Below are 8,479 nucleotides of genomic sequence, written 5' to 3'. Positions count from 1 at the left end.
CAGCTTGTGTCCTTCCCATCCATGTTTACTTTAGTTTTGCATGTTGGCATGTTTTTTTAAACTTCATAGAAATGGTATCATACTGTACATACTTGACATTTTAAAAAATTTTAATATTACATTCTGAGCCACCCATGTATGTAGATGAAGCTCTGGTCCTTTGTCTTAACTATTGTTTAGTACTGCATTGCGTGATATTCCACTGTTTATGTGTGATGTTATTGATGGACACTCCAGGTTTTTGCAGGGTTTCTGTATTATAACTACTGCAATGAGCATCCTGTTTTGTGAATTTGGGTGCCTACCAGCAGTCCTCTCATTGACTGGATGTTCCCACTTGCTTCCCAAGCACTTGAATCCCTTGATCCTCCCATCAGCCATCTGAGAGTTCCCCCTTTTCCCCAGCTCTGCCAACACTTGGCATTATCAGAGTTTTCACTTTTGCTAATTGGGTAGGTGTTATCTCCTGAGCTTTGAGTCTGCAATGAAGTTAAGCATCTTCTCACGTTTTGACTGTGTGGATTCTCCCACCTTTTTTTTTTTCCTGCTGCGCTGCATGGCTTGTGGGATCTTAGTTCCCCAACCAGGGATGGAACCTGGGCCCTTGGCAGTGAGAGCTCGGAGTCCTAACCACTGGACTGCCAGAGAATTCCCCAGATTCCCTTGTTTTTTGTCCATATCCTTTGCCCAGTTTTTATTTGGATGCTTAGCCTTTTACTTACAGATAGTTAGGCCTCTTGAGATATATATTCTGGAGAGATGCTAATCTTTGGTCAATTATATGCATTTCAAGTATCTTTCCTAGGTGTGGCTTGTCTTACCTATCCTCCCTTTGGAGTCTTCTGTGATGCCAAAGTAATTTTTAAATGCTAGTGTTGTTAAATGTAGCAGTTTTTCACCTCTATGGCTTATGCCTTTGAATCCTTCCCTACCCTCAAGTTTTTCTAAAAGCTTAAATTTTTATTTGCGTATTAAGATTTTTAATTCATCTGAAATTTATTTTTGTGTATTTTATTTAGCAGGGGCCCAATTTTGTTTTACTGCGTCTGAACAGTTGTCCCAGCACTATTTATTGAACAGTTTCTGCTTTCCCCGTGAGCTTACAGAACTATCCAGATATTCACCAAGTTTCCATAAATGGCTTCTGGGCCATCTGTTCTGTTCCACTGGTACATGCACTCTCCCACGCCAATACCTCACCAAGTGATTCTAAGCAGTGAAAAGTCCAGTGGTGAAAAGAAAAGATGGAGCTCTTTCTGGGAGCTTCCATTCCTGGGATTCTAGAGGGTATGTAAATCTGATTACACCACACCTCCAAAAGTAGTAGAAAACTACATTATACCAGTGTCGAGTTGCTGTAGGAATCAACATCTGTATTCATTGGATAAAAAGACAGTCCTGGAATGAAACCTGGTGTAACTAGTTCAGCCCAAGTGCCAGCTTTCCTCTCCCTCTGTCTCCTTCCTCAGTGCCGTGGGATAGAGGATGCAGAGTGTACGGGAAAGCTTATCCACTCCCTCTGCACTGTGTTCCTCTTGCTCCCTTTTCTTCCTCCATCACACACTCTCTCAGCTTCTTGTTGCCCCCTGGAGCTCATGACTGCAGTCCCTTGTGCTGTGCCCCCTCTGTAAGGCCCTCAAGGTGGGGCAAACCCCACTCTTATGAGTGTCCTTATGGGCTCTGGAGTAAAACTGCCAACATTCAAATTTTGCCTCTGCCGGTTACTTACCGTGTGACCTGAGGGAAGTCTCTTAAACTTACCAAGAACAGGATTAAGTTAAACTGTACATAACAAAAATAGCAGTGATTTAAACAACATGGCTATTGTTCTCCCACAACCAGGCAGCTCAGAGAGGTCATGATAGCTTGTGGTCTCAGGGGTCAGTCTTCTATCTTCTTGTTTGATGTCCTCAGTATGTGGCTTTCATCTCATGGTCCCAATTGGCTGCCGGGCTCTAGCCATCCACACTCCATCTGACATGAAAGGAGGGTAAGAAAAGGATGCACTTCCTCCTCTAAAGTCGCCCACAGCACTCCTGCTTATATCCAGTTGGCCATTATTCACACGGCTACAAAGAAGACTGAGAAATATCTTTATTTCAAATGACCATATATCCATCTAAAGAAGATAAGGAAGTATGCGGTTATGGTGTGTCTTCTGATTCACCAACATTAGACCTTGCAGTTACCGAAACAGCATGAGAAAACGAGGTCACGAGGGATAGTGTGGACTCCAAGCTGGTGTCTTCGAAGAAGGTAGAAATGGGCCCTGGGAGATGACAGGCGACAGCCAAGGATTAAGGTAGACAGTCATCCTGGAGTTAAAACAGGCAGGAGAGAGAGTGATGCAGGTGGACTGGCACAATACCTGTGAGCTAGGAGACCCCTCCTGCTCCCCACTGCATTAGAGCGCCTGCCAGCAAATCTACGGCCCCTGCTAGGGGGCATTTCCCTGCCTCACAACACAGCCTGCAGACACTGCAAGCTGACCAAACTACCCGATGCAGAAATGCTCCGGGGGTCTGTGATTTGGTGATGTGGGGTTATTTATGTGAGTTGAATGGGGAGGGGGGTCCTGGGGTCATCTGCTGAGAAGGAAGGGCCCTGTAAGTCACCACCTTTCTTCCAGCTGCTCGGGAAAGGTAGTGTGCAGGACATGGGATTTCCGGACAGCTTTGAATGATGCTAGGTAGGAAGGGTCTGAGCAAGTGGCCAGAGGACTTTGAGGAAGTTGGAGGAGCTTCCTGGGGACAGACAGGAGACCCGTGGGTTGAGGAGGGTGAGCGTGGAGCACCTCTGGAAGGACCTCGAGGCAGTGCCTGTGGACTTTCTGGAGAGTGATAGTGACAACAGCAACGCTTTACCCAGAGTTTGCTAAATGAGTTCATGTCTTAAAGCCTTTAATCCTCATACACCAGGAGGTAGGATAGTAATTCCTGGAGGAGAGTTTGGCATCTACTTGATGAGGGAAGAAAAAGAGTTAGTGGGAGGCCCATGGCCACACTCTGTGATGTTACTTCACCCCAGAACCCCCCAAACCTTTGATCCCGTCAGCCCAACCCTGAAATAGTGTTATGTGCAGATGACTTAACAGAAGCCAGGGATGTGAATTTTATCTTCTCTCCTCCATCCTGCTCAGTATTCCTTGTGTCCTTTCAGTATGAATAGTTGTGTCTTTGTTTAGATCTCAGAAATGTTCTCATATTTCCTCTTTTCTCTCTTTTAGGTTTTTGTTTGTTTGTTTGCTTTTTTGAGAATGCTGTTAGATCTTTCAAATTGTTCCTTATTGTCTCTAAACTATTCACTTGTGCTCTCTCTTTGTCTCTCCTCCTGCCTCTATTCTAATTTATCTTTCAGCCTTCCAAGACTTTATTTTTTGGCAATTACATTTTTAAAAATTAAGTGACATATTATATTAGTTTCAGATGTACAACATAATGGTTTGATATTTGTATTGTTAAAAAAACCAAAATTTAACTGAGTACATGTAAAGATCTAATTGGCTTTACTCAATGATTTTTGAATCAGGCAGCATCCCATCTAGTGGATAGAAAGGCAGTCTGAACTGTGGTACAAAATGGAAGACTTCTGTAGGCAGAAGGAGACAGGACAAGGAAGTACAAGCAGAGAGTGGATTGTTTCAGGGAAGGTCACCTGCCTTTGGGGGATGGCAGGGGTCTAGCTGGCAGATGACCTCAGTAGTGCTGACCAGGAAATTTCAGACAGACTGGTTAAGATTACAGTTCTGGACAGGCTGACTGCAATGAGGTTAGACATTAAGTCTCGGTTTGGTGACATGGGCTTAGCACAAGTGACTCTATTTTGGGCCTATTGTCTCTTTTTTAAGAGTATATATTGTGAAATGATCACCACAATAAGCCTACTTAACATCCGTCACCACACACAGTTAACAGAATTGTGTGTGTGTGTGTGACGAATGGCATATTTTAAAAAATTTCCCGGAAGTGTTCACCTCTACTTGTTCCTTTCTCACAGCTGACCTGTTAATGTTTTGACATAGATAATATCATCTCAGATCTCTCTGGAAAAATTAATCAGTTTTAAAAGTTTTCTACTCTCTGAATCCTCCTAGTTTTCTTGGGGGTTATCTTTTTCTTCATCTGCTCATCCTTTTCTTTTTTATACCTGTTCTAAAATGGCCAATGATCCCTGCTTGATGGCTCATATTTAGGGATGAAGAACTAGAACAGGATCGGGGAGTGACTTTCCTTTGCAGATATAGGAGTCAGGGTGGGTTGGAGAATTGTTCAGTCAACACTCCTTGCCCCCCACTGGCCTCCCTGCCAGAAGCCTGATGATGCACCTTGACCCGCTGCCGCCCCCTCCCCTCCCCCTCCCCTCCCCTCCCCTCCCCCTCCCCCCCATACTGGAACATCCCCCACAGTGCACAGGAGCTGTCTGCTCTCAATCCTCGTCTCAGGCTGGCTGCTGAGGGAACCAGATTAAGACAAGACCTGCCCCAGCGTAACCAATGTCTCCCTCTACCTTCTCATTAGGCTAAGAAATTGTATCTTCCTAAAGCAAATACACATGGGATTCTCCTATAGTCATAGTTTCCTGACAAAAGAAGAGTGTAATACAATAAAATGTATGGCTGTTTGGGGCCTAGAAAGTCGATTTATAGTCAGCTACCCACAGCCATGACCAGCTGGCCAATTTACCACTTTGGACCTGAGTTTCTCACGTTTATAAAGTGAAGGGTTTAAAACACATTAGTGATTCCCAAACTAGTGATTTGAAGAGTAGTAAAAGTGATCCAAATGGCATTTTAACAGTTTTTTTTTTTTTTTTTTTTTTTAATCTTTTTGCGGTATGTGGGCCTCTCACTGCTGTGGCCTCTCCCGTTGCGGAGCACAGGCTCCGGATGCGCAGGCCCAGCGGCCATGGCTCACGGGCCCAGCCGCTCCGCGGCATATGGGATCCTCCCAGACCGGGGCACGAACCCGCATCCCCTGCATCGGCAGGCGGACTCTTAACCACTTGCGCCACCAGGGAGGCCCCATTTTAACAGTTTTTAAAAAGCTACGGCAAGGCCACTCGAACTATTAGCTAATAACCACAGCGAGTCTGGCAGACCAGAATTAAACATGGCGGGGTGGGGGGGTGACACAGGGCTCTTGGGAGGGAGGAAAGTGGGACCTTTGGCACGAGGGGGGCTCTGCCTGCCCTTCAGCCCCTGGCCTGGGACTTGGTTAATTGTCCCAAGCTCATCCCTACTGGTCCTGGCCCTGCGCATTGAGGGTAGTTGGAGGGGCTGGTACAGGCAGAGTTGTCAGTTGTCACCAGACAGAGACTTTTCTGGGCATGATCTGCCCCGGTTCAGGAGGAAATTAATTTATTCATAGCAGAGAACTTGCTACCTCCTTGGTGTATTCCAGGCAGCATGGAGATATAGAAATGAAAAGAGTCAGGTCTCATGGGGCTTGGAGTCTGGCCACTAAAAGAATTTTTGGTTTCCAGAAGCACAAGTCAAACCCAAGAGGGCTGCAGTGGCAAAACAGCAAAGCAGAGCTGGTCAGAGGCCTGGGTGCTGGGGCCTCAGAGAGGTACCTGAGATCCCTGAGGGAAAGGTGACCCTCCCTGATTCCAGATGGCCATGGTGCAGAATGAGGGGGACTTATTTTACACCATGTTTCCAGATGTGAAAAAATACAGAAAACCACAGGATGCTGTGGCTACAAGTATCTGAAAGCCTTCGTAGAGGACCTTTTTTTAAAAAAATTGTTTAAATTAAATTAAATTGTTTAAATTGGGGTAGGTCTTGCCTTAATTAGGCTCCAATGGACGTAAACAGTCAGGAGTTTGTTATCTCACATGACAAGAAGTAGAATATGGTGGTTCTGGGGTTGGTTTATTCAGCAGTTCAACGAAATCATCATTGATGATTGTTTCATTCTTCTTCTCTGGCATTCTTACCTGTGCAGAGCCAGGTGCAGAGAGAGAGAAGAGGGGACGGGGAGAGAGAATGAATATTCCTGTGTCATTTTTTAAGGTCAATGCAAATCATTCTTAGAAGCCCCCTGGGCAGATTTCCCCCTAAATCTCATTGGCCAGAATTGTGTCACATCCCGACACCTAAACCAATCACTGGTTTAATGTGGGATTGCCATGGCCAGCCTAGACCAATCAGAACTTAACCCTGAGTCTCACGGGGGAGGGGTGGATATCTGAATAAAATTGGAGTTCTGTTAGTTAAGGAAGAAATGGCAAAGGATCAGGGAATGTTCTAGATAGACAACTAACAGTGTTTGCCACAATAACTTTCTTACTTTTTCTGTAACTTAAGTCCCATTGTGCCTATTGTTAGAAAATAAAACGGATAAACTCAGTTTTATGGATTGTCATCTTTTCCCTTCTTCTTGGAGTAGCGCCTAAGTGTGAAGGGATGGGGGAAGCACATGTAGTCCTTGATTGGCACCTATATGCTTTGATTTCTTTTTATTTTTAATTGTGGTAAAAAACATAGCATAAAATTTACCATCTTAATCATTTTCAAGTGCAGAGTTCAGTAGTGTCAAGCATATTGACATTGTTGTGGATTAAATCTCCAGAATGTTTTCATCTTGCAACCCTGAAACTCTGTACCCATTGAACGACTCCTCATTTTTCTCTCCCTGCCAGCCCCTGGCAACCATCGCTCTACTTTCTCTATGATTTTTTTTTTTTTTTTTTTTTTTTTTTTTTTTGCGGTACGCGGGCCTCTCACTGTTGTGGCCTCTCCCGTTGTGGAGCACAGGCTCCGGACGCGCAGGCTCAGCGGCCGTGGCTCACGGGCCCAGCCACTCCGCGGCATGTGGGATCTTCCCGGACCGGGGCACAAACCCGTGTCTCCTGCATCGGCAGGTGGACTCTCAACCACTGCACCACCAGGGAAGCCCTCTCTATGATTTTGATTTCTCTAGATAACTCATCTAAGTGGAATTCATACCGTATTTCTCTTTTTGTGGCTGGCTTATTTCTCTTAGCATAAAGTTCTTCAAGTTCATCCATGTTGTAGCATGTGACAGATTTCATTCCTTTTTATGTTAAATAATATTCCATTGTATATACATTCCACATTTTCTTTATTCAGCTGTCAATGAGCATTTGGATTGCTTCTACCTCTTGGCCATTGTGGATAATGCTGCAATGCACATAGCTGTGCAAATATCTCTTTGAGATCGTGCTTTCAATTCTTTGGGATATATACCCAGAAGTGGGATTGCTGGATCATATGGTAATTCTATTTAATTTTTTGAGGAAACAGCATACTATTTTCCATAGTAGCTACACTATTTTACATTCCCACCAACATTGCACAAGAGTTTCAATTTCTCCATGTCCTCACCAATGCTTGTTATTTTCTGTTTTGTTTTGTTTTGTGTTGATAGCAGCCATCCTAATGGATGTGAGGTGATATCTATTTGTGGTTTCGATTTGCATTTCCCTAATGATTAACAGTGCTGAAGATCTTTTCATGTGCTTGTAAGCCATTTGTATATCTTCTTTGGAGAAGTGTCTATTTTATTTCTTTGCCCATTTTTCAATCAGATTATTTGGTTTTTCGTTGTTGAGTTGTAGGTGTTCTTTTCATATTCTGGTTATTAAACCACTTATCAGATATATGATTTACATATATTTTCTCCCATTCTTTAGGTTGCCTTCACACTTTGTTGATTGTTTCCTTAGATGCACAGAAGTTTTTAAGTGTGATGAAGTCCCATTTGTCTCTTTTTGCTTTTGATGCCTGTACATTTGGGTCATATCCAAGAAATCATTGTCAAATCCAATGGCATGAAGCTTTTCTCCTATGTTTTCTTCTAGGGGTTTTATAGTTTGGGGGTCTTACGTAATCCGTTTTGAGTTAATTTTTGTGTATGATGTAAGGTTAGGGTTCAACCTCATTCTTTTGCATATGGATGTCCAGCTTTCCCAACACCATTTGTTGAAGAGACCATCCTTTTCCCATTGAGTGGTCTTGGCACCCTTCTCATAGATCATTTGACCATACACACAAGGGTTTATTTCTGGGTTGTCTATTCTGTTCATTGATCTGTCTTTATGCCATACAACACTGTTTTGATTACTGTAGGTTTTTAGTAAGTTTTGAAATCAGGAAGTACGAGGCCTCCAACTTTGTCCTTTTTCAAGATTGTTTTGGCTATTTGGGGTCCTTTGAAATACCATATGAACTTCAGGATGTTTTTTCCTGTTTCTGCAAAAAATGTCATTGGGGTTTTGGTAGGGATTGCATTGAATCTGTAGATCACTTTGGGTAGTATTGACATTTTAACAATATTAAGTCTTCCAGTCCATGAACCATGGATGTCTTTCCATTTATCTGTGTCTTCTTTAATTTCTTTCAGCAATGTTTTGTATTTTTACCTCCTGGATTAAGTTTGTTCCTACATATTTTATTCTTTTTGATGCTGTTATAAATTGGATTGTTTTCTTAATTTCCTTTTTGGATTGTTCATGG

The sequence above is a fragment of the Mesoplodon densirostris genome, chromosome 2 (assembly GCF_025265405.1).
Source record: "Mesoplodon densirostris isolate mMesDen1 chromosome 2, mMesDen1 primary haplotype, whole genome shotgun sequence".
NCBI lineage: Eukaryota > Metazoa > Chordata > Mammalia > Artiodactyla > Ziphiidae > Mesoplodon > Mesoplodon densirostris.
The sequence above is the reverse complement of the archived record's forward strand: the minus strand, read 5'-3'. Positions refer to the sequence as shown.